Source organism: Leiobunum rupestre, chromosome 11, assembly GCF_980474605.1.
Source record: "Leiobunum rupestre chromosome 11, qqLeiRupe1.1.hap1, whole genome shotgun sequence".
NCBI classification, from domain to species: Eukaryota; Metazoa; Arthropoda; class Arachnida; order Opiliones; family Sclerosomatidae; genus Leiobunum; species Leiobunum rupestre.
The window spans coordinates 14,392,904-14,407,890 of NC_143394.1; the positions used below are offsets into that span (position 1 = coordinate 14,392,904).

Sequence of the window (14,987 nt, forward strand, 5' to 3'; positions counted from 1 at the left end):
AGTGAGTTGTATTCAAACGTTTAGTAGAGAAGTGGAGGGAGATGGTAGGGGGGCGCTAGAGGGGGTGTAGAAGAGAGACAGCGAGAACTGGTAGAAATTTTGTCCGTTCGCGCTCCGAGGTTTTATTCTACGATTGGATTACACATTTATTTACACTCTTATTTCAACTTATTTAAAATAAAACTCATTTTATAATGTAAATATTAAAATAAATTGTACAATTACCTTTCGCCCTCCAATTTTAGAACAACTTTTGAAAGTCAATAGTAAGACCAGACTAGCTTCCAAAAAAAAAGAACTGGAGAGGCTGAAACTACTATGATATATATGTCATAAAAATAAAAGTTATTACCTTAATTTCTTTAACTGTGTGTTCAATATTTGAATTATTTATATTGTCGCTAGCTCGCTCCGCTCAGGTTTTTGTCAAAAATACCCGTTAAGGTTTTGAGACGCCCAAGTTATTCACCTATTTTAGTCATCGTGTGATAAAAACCAGTTGCAAAAATACGTGTTGTAAACTCGGTTCGGTGTGCAGGTTTGGGAAACAACGTTAATAATTCACTTGGCGATAGCCGGAGTAATGCACCTCATTTTTATTGGCTGACGAAATGTCGCAAAATAGTAGAAAAATGCACCTCATTTTTCTTGGCCGCAAAATAGTAGAAAATCATAAATAAGCACCTATATTACGAAATTTCCAAAATGCTTAGTGCAGTGGGCAATACGACTAAAAAAACGTTGTTAGACGATAATGAAAAAAACTGACGAATATTCGTCAGTGGAATAAATAGCATAATTTCGGAGCAATTCTAAGAAATAATAACCGGGCCCGGGGAATTAGGGGGTTTTAAGGGCGGGGGAGATAATTAAATACACAATTTTAATACACGGAAGAAATTGTGGATTTCGGAGTCAAATGTTTCCAGGGTAAACGCATTTGGCGGAACGACGGTGGCCATTTGCCTCCAAAATCGAGCGAAAAGTCGAAGCTGCTAAAGATGGCGTCCAGGGTAAACGCATTTGGCGGAACGACGGCTGCCATTTGGCACCAACATCGAGCGAAAAAGGCTTTTATAGTACGTTTTCCATAGGACGATTCTTGAAATGCAATGGATTTTAATACGTTTTCGATAAAGTAGGACTGATGACGAAAAAAAATGAAAAAATGCAAAACAGTACTAACTTGCAAAAACGCCGTCTAAGCAAGCGTTCCCCTTATTGGCACCTAACGGTGCCGCGCACTCGCTTCGCTCGAGCGCTGTGGGCGCGCGGCGCCACCCCAACCCCATACTTCCTAATCAAGCTGGGCCGTCTATAACGCGACCTAGAGGACAGTACCAAGTCAAACGCACTTAGTATCGTCCAAACACGAAATGACCGTTGACTCGTCGGGTGTTCTACGTTATCTAAAAAGCCATTAAATTTAACGAGTCGTCCTATGGAAAACGTACTAAAAAAGCAAAATTTTGAAAAACCATAACTTCGTAAATATGCATTTCCACGCGTGCTACATTTGATAAAATTATAACTACTTCCCTTCTAAATTCAAAAATATACAATCTTCTTGGTGTATTTCAACATTGTGAACAAATGTCAGATGTTCCCTTAATAGTCTTCTTTTTGACGTTACAAATTTGCACTCGGGACAAATAATTTCTCTATTTACTTAAGTATTGGCAACTTCAATCTGAAATTTCTGATGAATGTTGGTTACGTGTCTCTTTTTGCTAAATCCAGACGCTTAACTTTTATCGCAGTAGTTAGAATTAAAACGTTTACTTTTATCCATCGCAACTGATATTTAAACTCCGTAGCACTATTTCTTATATACGTAACAAATCAAGCCAAGAAACCATAAAGTACTATAATAAAATGCTAATTTATAGGCCAAAAACCTAAGAAACATTTTATATCTCCCGATAGTCGTCATTTTTGGCCTAAAATCAAGAAAATGCTCAAAAAATGGCACGGGCATAACATGCTTTAAGTGCTCAAAACGCGGAACCCACCCATATCTCCGGTTCAGTACAGTCTAACATTTATGAAGGTTCCGTCATCATTCCTACCGAATTAAAAGAGCTCAGAATGTTATGGCACTAATAATGCGACCCGGCTAACGGAAAGCAACTATGTCGAAATCGACTAATTGTGCGACCCAGCTTTCAAAAAAACCCCATTGTGTAGCCAATCAAAATAAGGTGCATTACTCCAGCCAGCTACTTTCAATAATTCTAAAGAATAAAACATTGATATTTTGCGGTAAAACAGGGAAAATATTGATGGGACGATTCTACAACAATAGTCCATTCTTACCACTTCGTAGTCGTGTATCCTGGTTTATACAAAAATACAAACATGCCTACCGGACGAATACTAGTTAATCAGCTAGGCTAATACCCAAGGCACCACCTTAAAGCAAGTGTCGACTCCTATTTTAAGGTTAGTATCATTGGCGAGCGAGAGATGTCACTAACGTCGAGCTTAGTCGAAATTGAAACAAGTTGAGCAAGCAAATTATTCCCTCAAAAGTAGGTGCCTCGGCGTACCCCTTCCTTTGATTGGCTTTGCGTAATCACGTGCGCAGTCAACTTAGCTTGGATTGGAATTTATGCAATAACGTGTTTCAATCACGTAATCGTTGACTTTCAAATAAATGACAATACGTTTTTGAAAGTCGATAATAGATGGAAGCACCTTCCCGGCGATCTAAGCAATCATAGCCATCTTCGTTACATAGACCCAATCAAAAATACAGAGGGCAACGATAGAGCCGACACCAGAGATACTGACAATATAGAGATATGAAACTCCGCCTGAAAAGCGACCCCCGGAATTTAAAAAAAATCCTGAGCGGAGCGACGCCTAACGGCCGGGAGAAAGCCCAAACAGCGGATTTCAGACGCAAAAATGTATATACGCGTTTTGTCTTAGAAATTATCATCTTGAGGGTTTGTATCAATAAAGAAATATGCCTGGAAGTAATTGTTCTGTAAAATTTTGTAACAGTTCCAAAGAAAAGCAAAGGATATCCTTGTTTAAGTTTCCAAAAGAGAAAGAACGGTGGGAAAAATTAATTAATAGCTTTTGTTAGGCCTATCTTTAATATGTGGTTTTTCAATAAACTTTGCTCTGAGAAATGGCTGATAATGTCGGAAGAAGCTATCTTTATTAGAAAGATGCGAAACATTTGCATCATAATAAAATATGCGCCCTACATTTTTGTAAAACCAAAAACCGACTGACATCAAACGCTATTCCAACAATATTTTCAAATGAATTTAAGCCAACAAGTAAAAATTGAGTTTTAAGTATTGTTTATTTATAAGTTAATTTAAATGAAACATATTTCCCAAGGGAATGATAATTTAGCTAGTTGCTCAAACGTAAAGGTTCCGGAGAACTTAGTAGAAAATGATATCAAGGACTATCATAAAAAAACTGGTACAATGAAATTTATACATTGGTAACGGGGTCATAAGTTAAAACTCAATTTTCAAATAGAATCTAGTAAACGGTCTGCAGAAATGGTGGAAGATCGTAGGAGCCAGGGGGCAATGCCCCTCCCTAGAATTTTACTGGGAGAGGCAACTAATGTTATTGCCCCCTCCAACATTTTTGTCAGTTGAAATCTTCGCAAGGCTCAAATTATCATTTTGAAAGCATATAAAGCTTATAGAACCTCAACTGTGTTTAAATTTCAATCTTTTCCCGCCAATGTATATAGTAGAAAAATGTACAAATGCATTTGGAAAAGCTACACTCCATTAAAAATTCAAAACCATTCTCCAGACCCCTTTTGGTTTCACTTTGCCCCCTCCAACTTCTAGAACGTTCCTACGCCCCTGAAGAGCGCAATAATAGACCTACAAAAAGGACCCGTGTTTCAGTTGCAGCAAGTTCCAGCGAATCTATATCTACAGAACAGGATTGTAAACAGTTTCATTCAAAACAACTCTATTAAATTTTAACATGATTTTTTTTATCTGTGGAAATTCCTACAATTGAAATTCAGCAGGCTACTAAACCTAATATCAAGACCAATTCCTTCTTAACATTGACTTATATAAGACCCATATAATAATTCCAGATGATTATGATGAAAGTCTTCCATCAGCAAATAATTATTATCCCAGCGCATGTTCGGAGGAAGACTTTCAAATTTGTAAAAGTTCCCTTGAAAGCCAAGGGCCTGGAAAACAAAACACACTATCTTACATTTCAGGATATGTCTTATCTCGTTGTAATAAAAACCACAATTGTGAATCATGCAAAACCAAACTTGTAGATGAAAAACAAACACTCAACCAGTCAAATATATTAGCATCGTTTAAGTCTCGTGATACATCAACATTCAGTGGCTTGACAATACCAACTGAAAGATTCCAGAGCTACATATCTGAGATCAAGGACAAGTTTGATAAACTTTTCCCAATGGTAATACAAATGAATAAAGTCAAAGAGAGGATTACCAGAATTATTTCAAGAACAATCGATCAATCTTGGTTTATTTCAAAAGATGAGATGCATCAGCTTGTTCCATGTGTTGATTACTCGAAAGAAATAATCAATTTTTTTGTACAACTTTCCATTCGTAGTACATTGGAAAACATAATTTTAACCACAAGTATGACAAAACCCCGAAACATCTAGATCGCAAATTACTTAAGGTTCAACATTAACAAATACTTACCAAACATTTTAGTCGTTAACCATTTTGATGACATATACTTGGATTAATAATATTCCAATTATTTATCCCAGAAATACCCTTGGATTAATGATCATTAATTTAACCTCAAGTAACAAAGGTCTAAAATAACATAAAAAATAGTTAATATATGAACTTTCTTAAAATAATTAAATATAATTAATTAAAAACTTTTTATCTTATCTTAATAAATTATATTGAAAATCCTCTAAGCAATCGTATTTCTTTATTAAAGCTGCACATATGATTCATTGAATTTCATTCAAAACAAAACGTAAACAGCTTTCTCCCGGCTGATAGATGGCGCCGACGTTAACGGAAAAAAAGGGGTCGCAGCGATGTATAGGGAGTTTCATATCTCTATATTGTCAGTATCTCTGCCGACACTTGCTTTAAGTCTAAGTCATCCAGCGACTTTTCCTCAATTTCTAAGGCTGGTTCAAACTATTTTGAATAAACTAGTATTGAAACAGTTTGAATACAGATTTGAACGGATTTAAGCAGTTGTGGAGCTTAAGAGATGTATTGTATATTTACGATATAACTGGAGGAGATCGAATACTCACTGATCCATTATTTCGTAGCTTTCAAATCACCCATTACAATACATAATTTAAGTGCTCAACTTTCGGGAAAGGTTAGATCTCTGATATAGCGTATTTGTGAAAGCTACAACGTTTCCAATTCTCAAGTAACGATAAGGCCTCGTTCAATAGACATTTGAGGCAACTTGTACGGAAAACATCCAGGTTTAAGCGAGGGCGAACTCAGATTTTCCCTTCCAGCATGAAGGAATAGTAAGGAGGGGAAATTATTGGTCTGAACTGGCTAGGCAGTGTAATTCCTGTTCCCTGTGGGGGCCGTTAAAATAAAGGGGGCAGTGGCGTAGCTGGTTGTCCGCAGGGCCCGTGGTGCGGGGGGGGGGGTCTCGAGCTGCGGGGGGGGGGCTCGAGCTTCGGGGGGGCTACGCCACTGAAAGGGGGATCTCGTGGTTGACTATTAACACGTGACACGGAAAACTGAACTCACAAGGAGACGACCCGAGGTGTTACACACCGATTTTGTTCAAATTCGGGGGATTTTCATGTAACTTGAAAAATCCTAAAGGGAATTTATTCAATGGGCAACGGTTTTGCCATGGCAACGAAAAATGTTTTGACAACATGAAATAGAAATTTTCCTATTGAAAATAAAATGGGATTTTGACCGATTCCAAGGGTCCTCCCTGTGAAGAATTTTGAAAATTGAAAAAAAATTAAAATACCAAAATTATAAAAAATTTATAAAAATTGACGAAAAAATCAAAATTGATCACATTTTGATCAATTTGAACCAAATGGGTGAAAATGAACCGATATGGCTTAAATTGGAAAAAAATGTGAGAAAAAAATGCAAACATTGAAAAAAATATTTCAAAATTGATTAAAATAATTTTTTTTCAAAAATTGAAAAAATATATAAAATTGAAAAAATATTGATCAAAATTCATAGGAATTGACGGAAATTTATGAGTTGTGTAAAATTGGATTAATGTATAGATAAATTGCGATTTTTTGAAAAGCAAAGTATTTATTTTGGTCAATAAAATCTAAATTAGATAAATTTTAAAGTTTTGTAAAAATTATATCAAATAAACTAAATTCGACCAACTATCTTAAAATTGTTTAAATTTTTTTTCAAAATTGAAAAATGTTAATAATACTGAAAAAATTATCAAAATCAATAGTTTCGATCCAAAACGATCAAAATTGATAGGAATTGGTGGAAATTTATTTATACAGTAAAGATAAATTGCTTTTTTTAAATTATTTTGTTAATTTGGAAAATAATAGATAAACAAAAAGTATAAAATGTTTTAAAAAATCAGTAGTTTCGATCAAAAACCACATTGATTTCCAATCTATATCCGTAGTTGTTTTGTTTTTAAACGTTCTAAAATATTATTTACTTGATAAATAATAAATAAAAAAATAAATGAAAATCATTAAAAATTATTTATATCAAATAAAATTGGGTAAAAAAATTTTAAAAATTAAATATTTGGATTAAATTGGGTAAACCTTGGAAAATAAGTAATTTGTAATAAAATTCGGTGAAATTCATTAACAATTATTTATATCAAATCAAATTGGGTTAAATTCATTAAATTGGGTGATATAAAGAAATTACGCTAAAATTGACTCAAATTGGGAGAAAAAATTTAAAAAAATATTAAAATTGGGTAAAATGAAGAGATTTCGCTAAAAATGACCCAAATTGGGTAAAATAAAGAATAGTCGCCAAATGACAGCGATTTTGATGATTTTGGGCTTTAATAGGTAATTTTTGCATGCCTACAATTAAATACGGATGAAAGCGAACAAATTTTGGTAAAACCAATATAGTTACTTCAAGTAAAATTGGGAAAAATTATTAATTATTTCAAATAAAATTGGCGAAACGCGTAAATATTTCAATTATACTTGAGTAAACCATCGAATAAGTTACTTTTAATGAAATTCACAATTGTTAGTAAAAACTCCTGTTGGAACGGAAATGACGAACTAATTTATTTCCTATATAGTATTATAGTACTGTATAGAAATATGTTTGTGTAAATATAACGTACTTAAAAAGGTAAAATATGAGAAAAGAAATGATTAGAAAAACCGAGATACGTTTTTTTAACAACGAATAAAACAATTTTGTATTACACTGTTTCTTAAAATAATCAATAATAATAATAATTTAAAAAATTTGCTAATTTTGATCTATTATTTTCCAAATTTGTAAAATAATTTTAAAAAAAGCCATTTACCTATCTATATTAATAAATATCCTTCAATTCCTATCAATTTTGATCGTTTTGGATCGAAACTATTCATTTTGATAAATTTTTCTCAGTGTTATTGACATTTTGAAAAAAAATATTTAAAACAATTTCGAGATAGTTGGTCGAAATAAGTTTATTTTTATATAATACTTACAAAACTTTAAAATTGGGCTAATTTAGATCTATTATTTTCCAATTTTGGTCAAGTTTGATCAAATTGACCAAAATAAATACTTTGTTTTTCAAAAAATCGCAATTTATCTATACATTAATCCAATTTTACACAACTTATAAATTTCCGTCAATTCCTATGAATTTTGATCGAAACTACTGTTTTTGATCAATATTTTTTCAATTTTTTTTTTCAATTTTGAAAAAAAATTATTTTAATCAATTTTGAAACATTTTTTTCAATGTTTGCATTTTGTTTCTCACATTTTTTCCAATTTAAGCCATATCGGTTCATTTTCACCCATTTGGTTCAAATTGATCAAAATGTGATCAACTCTGATTTTTTTCTTCAATTTTTATCAATTTTTTACAATTCTTCACAGGGGGGGGGGGGGGACCCTTGGAATCGGTCAAAATCCCATGTTATATTCAATGGGAAAATCTCCATTTTATGTTTTGTAAAAACATTTTTCGTTGCGATGGCAAAACCGTTGCCCATTGAATAAATTCCCTTTAGGATTTTTCAAGTTACGTGAAGGTCTACCAATCCGTCGAGTTTGAACGAAATCGGTGGGTAACACCTCGGGTCGTCTCCTTGTCAGTGTAGCCATCTATCGGACGGGGTTTATTCTGTTCTTGAAAACAAGAAAAGTGCGGGAGAGCCAGGAGAAAATTAAGACAATGCTTATGTATAAATATTAAATACAAGAAAACGTGAAAAGTTAACAAAGTATAAATAATTCATTTCTAGAAATATGTAAATTGTTTTAGCGCCATAACAAGTGGTTTTTTAATAACAAAACTCTGAAATGCGAAGGTACCTTTATCTTTCTTTTTCTGTTGGGCCTTAGTTATTTTCTTAATTATTATTTTACAAAAGTGTGATCCATTATCATGAAAGATTCAAACTTACCACGTGATTTCCAACGGTTTTAAATGTATATTCTTATTAATAGAGGACGCGATCTACCGATCGAGTGTAAAAAAAGTCTACCACGACCATCCCCCTTTTCTTCAATGGCCCCCCTCCCGGCAGTGGCGAGTTGTCACTACGGTGTTGGATTTATCATTTAACGCCGCCTCGGAATTCCCCTCCCTACTGTTCCTTCATGCTTCCAGTTGGTTCTAATTTTTTTTTGTAAAACTCAGATGCCGCCATCTGTTGAGCGAAATTGAAATTATTAATAATGGCCACTTTCACAAATACCAAATAAAGATACTTTTAGAAAAAAACACTATAACGATAATGTGAAATCTAAAATGAAAACTTTTTATAATAATTAATTTATAAGGAACCAAGGAGTATCCTAGCTGTTTTCATTCCGTTATGGGATAAGAGCTGACGTTATACTTGAAGGTGAAAGTCGTTTTATAGAACTTTTCTCGCTTCATAAATTTTCTTAGCTTTCATAGGAACAAAATTATTAAAAATGTGTTTACCTGATTAGTAGCACAGAAATGTCGTCATCATCAAACGTAAGCCGGTAGCGTACCTGAGCGGGAATAACGAACCTGGATATCCTGGAAAACCTGGATAAGTCAGGGATCTGAAAAATGGACGAAAAATGTCAGGGATAAGTCAGGGATTTAAAAAATTTCGTAGAAAGTCAGGGATAAGTCAGGGATTTTAGTTAGTTTGACCCAAAAAAAATAAAAAATAAATGTCCAAAGATATAACCAAAAAGGTCAGGAATATTGGCAAAATTTGGTCAGGGATAACCTGGAAAAATCAGGGATTTTAGATCAGAAATATTCGTACGAACCCTGAACGAATCTAATTAGAGTATTGGATCTAAAACTCTTCAAAAAATCGTTAAAATTACGCGCTACTTAATTCCTTTTTTAAAATTAGAAATTGCGCATCGTGAGGCTTCAAGATTTTTTCTTTCAATTCCTGGGAGATATTAGAAGGGTACTCACCCCCACGTAGCCAAATTTAGCAACTAGGATCCGGGTAGGCCCCAATTTCAAATGGGGCTAAATTAACCGTGAAATGAATCCGCCGCTAATGACACGCGCTGAAACAGTGCCTCTATAAATTTTACAACCTGTTAAAAATTAGTCAGCAACCCGGGCTTGCATAAAATTACGATTACCCCCTCTCTCCCATTCACCCCTTTTTTAATAATGAATTAAGTTCACTTTGATCTTGCAGAGGGTCGTTTCTGGTGAAGAAACAAGTGCGTCGAGTGGGGCCCATGATCGTGTTCTTATTTATTTATTCAGACACGGACTGATTAATTAATGAAATTTACTATTTGGAAATAGGCAATTATGGTATCAAATTTCGACTACTCCCACATTGAAAGCGACATCTAGCGGTTGAAACATTATGAACAACATTTTGTCTCAGAAGGCACGTATAGTCTGCATCCACGTTTTCTTTAAAGGCCTAGGATTTCTTCTGCCAGTTTTCCTTTAAGTTTTCTTCCCGCCGCGCAAATATCCTGGTGGTAGGCCAACGTGTTCTGCGGTTGGCCTACCACCGGGATATTTTCGGGGCGGGAAGAAAACTTAAAGTAAAACTGGCAGAAGAAATCCTAGGCCTTTAAGGACTCCATATTTGTGGCTATAAAAGAATCTACTCGACATGGATCTTTCACACTACACCGTTTAGCGATACACATGCCAACGTGAGACGCTAAAGCAATGAATGGTTGAGACAGATTCAAGAAAACTTTATTGTTTTTCATGTACAAGAATATTTTCGCCTCGCGGCAAGAGGAGCCGGGTTCGATTCCAGCTTGTGGCACTGAGTGAAAACCACTCCTTCTGCGTAGAGTTTGCAAGTTCTCTCCCCACTGGTTATAGGGTTTCAAAAATAAATCTAGATTCTAACGGTAATAGTTAGCGTAGGGAGCTGTTGGCTCGCGTGGCATGAAGGGCTTTCCACCACCCTCCTACGCATTGTAACCCGGCCACCTGTTTAAGGCATTAAAAGTCGCCAGATGACTTGGGCCTAAGGTGGTGCCTAGCTGATTATTATAATTATTTATAATTTATTATTATTCTGCCATAGAATAAAAAAATTCATTCTTGAATGTATTAGATATTTATAAGCAAAATAGCCAAATATCTACAGCGTAGAAAAAGTCATACTTCTAGCACAACCTAGATCAATCTGATGGCGACAACGCCCACTACAGCGGTAATAAATTCCACGCAACGACGGCTAACAAACGCGATAGTTACAAAATAAAGATAGAGAAGTCCAAGTTGATAATCCATTCTAAACTCTGGCGTTTTTTATCCCTGGTCTAAGCGTGGCTTGGGATGCTGGACCCTGGTTGGAACAAGAAGAAAATTGCCATTCTAGACCGAACCATTAATAACTTTCCCCTGTCTTGAAAGCGGAGGCGGTCTGCTTTATTTCCCGGCAATACACATCCACCTTTTTCGAAATCCGAGTCTTTAACAAGAAAATTGGTTTCGGGCATCCTCCCACGGGCCTACTCTCATTTCGTCCTCCGACCCTAAGTAGCCTGTTCGCCCCTCCCACGACAGCTACTTTCTTTTTCAACTCTGTTTGCCTTCGACCCAAATCTGCCCACACGTCACGCCTAAAGAAAGAAGTTTAATTTGCACGTTCAAACAAGAATACGGAGCCTCAACTATACGCCTTTTTCCATGATTCCCTCGAGATATGCTCCGCCTACACTGCGGGAGAGCTTGCGATTGTACCGGAGTGTCTTCCCCCATTAGCGGGATAAAGGGATTAAGATTACACGATGAAATTTGGAGGGGAGTGGTTTATCTTCCGGGAATCACGAGACGGACAGAGTGATGCTCACATATTATCTGTTAACCTAAATACTTTCTTGGATATACAGGGTGTCTACTAAAAAACGAAAAATGATAAATAACTGAAAAATTAGGTGTTGGTCCATTTGATCGAAAAATATGTGATCGACAGTCGATAATTATACGTTGCAACTGATCGAAATTCCATTTGATCGAATCCCATTTGTCATTTGTTTCATAAGATCGAACCTTCAAATGATCGAATACTATTTGATCGAATTCAAAAGTATTTATAGTACCAGTTGGTATGTTTTTATTTTACCGAATGTCAATATGAAGTGAAGAAGGAATAATGATGGAATAATTCATTGCTTTAACTGTATTAAGCCACAAAGATGAAGAGATTTTTACTTTATACACTATATGATGAAATTTTTTATGACATCGACGATAACGGCCCGTTGTTTTTGATATATATAAATAGGGTCAGGTTAGGTTAGGTTAGATTGATGTACGCGCGCCGTAGGCGCGTATGCACCGTTGCCTTTTCGATTTACTCCCAAAAACTAGTAGTTTTACCCTACAGTAGCTTTCGATCAAATTTCGTTCGATCAAATGCAATTCGATCAAATGGAAATTCGATCAAATGGGACCCGTTCGATCATTTGGGAATCGATCAAATAGACTCAAACCAAAAATTTATATGGAACATTCCTCGTGCGGGGGGGGGGGGGACATTTATGAGTGTAAAATTGAATGACCTAGAACCATGTCGTCAAGGTCATTGAAACTATATCGAGAACAGTTGGGTTTGCGGATTTGGTTCCCGTTCGAAAGTTGTTGCTCGCCACATTATTAGTTCAAATAACTTTGATTTGACCAAATTTGGCCAATCAAAAGTCATGAAATTGAAGGTTAATTAATTGAACCTGATTTCTGTAAGATTGGTTGTCTTGACAACAAGAGAGAATAATTAATGCCTTCGGTGACATTGAAATTGAAATGTTGAACAACACTATGAACACCGTTGTTAAACGAGCTCAAGCATGTATCGTTGCCTACGTTATTATCAAGGGCCGTGCGGCCTATTTTTCCGCGATTATTTTTACGACATTTTAGTTTCACAAGGTTTCACCGCTTGGTTTCGCTCTGAATAACTCCATTCTCGGCCTTGATAGTTTAAAAAGTTATATTTCGCCAGGTATTGAGCCACGTTTTGCAATGCGCGGAACGTTGGTAATTTTTTCCTTAGAAAGCTTTGATGCTAGCAATCGTAAAGACAGGTAATATGTTAATTTATGTATTTATTATTTTATTCTATAACGATCTAACCTTATGGTTTTATCTAAACCAGGAATTATGGCATAGTTATTATTTTAAAGCTTAAATATTCTACTAAAATATTACAACAAAGGCTTAATGTTAATGATAATAACGTAGGCAACGCATGTATCGTATTATGCCGACGGTGACATAATGGAACCGTTCTAAACTATTCAGTATTTATTTGATTTAGTCACATTAAAACTAATCAGGTTATTTAATTATCACACACTGAATTAATTTACCTTTAATTTCTAAGCTTCTGATTGGTAAAATTTGGCCAAATCAAAATTATTTGAACTAATAATAGGGCGAGCAACAACTTTCGAATTGGAACCAAATCCGTAAACCCAACGGTTCTCGAGATAGTTTTCCATGGCCTTGAAGACAGGGTTCAAGGTCATTCAATTTTACACTAGTAAATGTCCCCCTTCATAGAAATTTGGAATTTTTCAAACAAAATGTTTTTCAGTTATTTTTCATTTTTCGTTTTTTAGTGGACACCCTCTATATACATCTTGAACTAAGAAGGTCGGTCTAAAAATTAAATTCTCAGAAAAGCATCAGTAAAAATATTATTCGATTTTATTTTCCACAAAAATGGAATCCCTGTCTTTTTCGATAGCATATTAAAAAAAAATTCCAATACTAATGAAACATTTATGATAAAACGGGCTTCTGTTAAAAGTTACGAGGGGGAGACTTGTACATATATCAATTAAATATTTAAAAATTTGAAATTAAAAAAAAATCAAAATTAAACCGATGAATTCCGAAACTGGTCGTCTACTTTTTTTACAATAAAAACAATTTATCGTGCCCTAATTGGTTTCTAATTTTTTAAATTATTAAATTTTTTATTATTTTTTTAATTCACTAAAGGTCGGCTATTTCTAAATTACAGAACTGTTTGAGTTTCTTGAAAACTTAACTAAAATGAAAATTCTATTTTGTTTTTAAATGTGACGTAATAGAGTGATGGTATGACTCCGTTTTGTGTCTACCATTATGGGGGAAATGTTCAACCTACAGTAACAAAGTATATTTGACATCGTACTACGTGGGAGTGATAATGTAATGCATAATGTATTTAGGTTTACAGGGAATATGTGGCCGCAATTTTAACCTCATGAAACCGCAAAACATCTAAAAGCCGTAGACAACCGCCTAAGAAACGTAGGAAAAAGGTTAAACCATTAAAAATCATAACCTTTATAAACTAACGAAACGTTTGAAAATTTGGAAAACTCCTAAGTTTAAGACGAACTGTACTACCGTTGGCAACGTTATTATAATGGGCCCGTGCAAGCTTCCCAACCAGGAGGGTTACATTTTAAAGATTTGTTTCTTGGCTTCTGTTCCCGAAAGATGGCTCCCTAATCTGCACCTAATAAAGGGTTTTCAAAATGCTATACTTAACCTTTTCTAATGACACAAAACAACAATTTAAATTAATGAAATGTAAATTAATTAATTAACGTTGGTATATATTATTCTCCACCACTACCCCCTATTCGGCTTGCCGTTGCTATGCAACGCGTTTAGACGGTACTGATGAGTCCCAAATAGGACGAAACACGTCTACCGTTGGAATTTCTGGCTAGTTTGGTTAATTTATTCAGTTTTTTACTCAGAGATCTATTCGCTCCGAGATTCTTGTCTTTATGCAAGGATTCTATATTTTTAGAAGGATAGGAAGTGACTAGGTTCCCCTGTATGAACGGCCTGGCGGGAAGAGCGTGGAGTTTAATAAAAGAGTGACGTCACTCTTACTGCTTTTATTCACCCCAAGGCCAAATCGCTCAACGGCGAAATGGGCTTTGGCGCCTTCACGGTAGCGATATTTGACCTTGGCTGGGTAATTTTTGGAAGGATCTACTGCGAGTCGTGCGTCTTCCTATCCTATTAGAAATATAGAATCATTGCTTTATTTTTGCTCGAAGACCTTTTGGTACGAGTTATTTGTAAGAATTTTAATTTATTCAAACTTGTTTAGGGTTGAAAATAAGTTTTGTAAGTTACTTTTTCATATGGTTTTAAGATATTTACGTAATGCTTTAAACTTAAGTGTATTATTTCAGATATTTTAGAAATAATATTATTTGATGATGCTTTAAATTTAAGTGCATTATTTTAGAACTACATAGATTAATTGGAATGTTTGGCAGGGCAATGTTTCAATTTGGAAAAAGCAACCACACGCAACTTCAAATTTTACTGTGACATTTC

The 14,987-nt window shown here is 34.9% G+C and overlaps 1 protein-coding gene and 1 long non-coding RNA gene across 2 annotated transcripts in view; one reads left to right on the forward strand and one right to left on the reverse strand.

Annotated features, from left to right (window-relative positions):
- LOC149921398 (lachesin-like) overlaps positions 1-14,987 on the forward strand; it is a 233,106-nt gene that overhangs the window by 118,598 nt on the left and 99,521 nt on the right. The gene's annotated exons all lie outside the window — the stretch shown is intronic.
- Positions 3,997-4,780, reverse strand: LOC149921399 (uncharacterized). The gene is made up of 3 exons (XR_016477472.1): positions 4,694-4,780; positions 4,473-4,553; positions 3,997-4,192 (listed from the first exon to the last, which is right to left on the reverse strand). It is a non-coding gene; the product is annotated as an uncharacterized LOC149921399 (long non-coding RNA).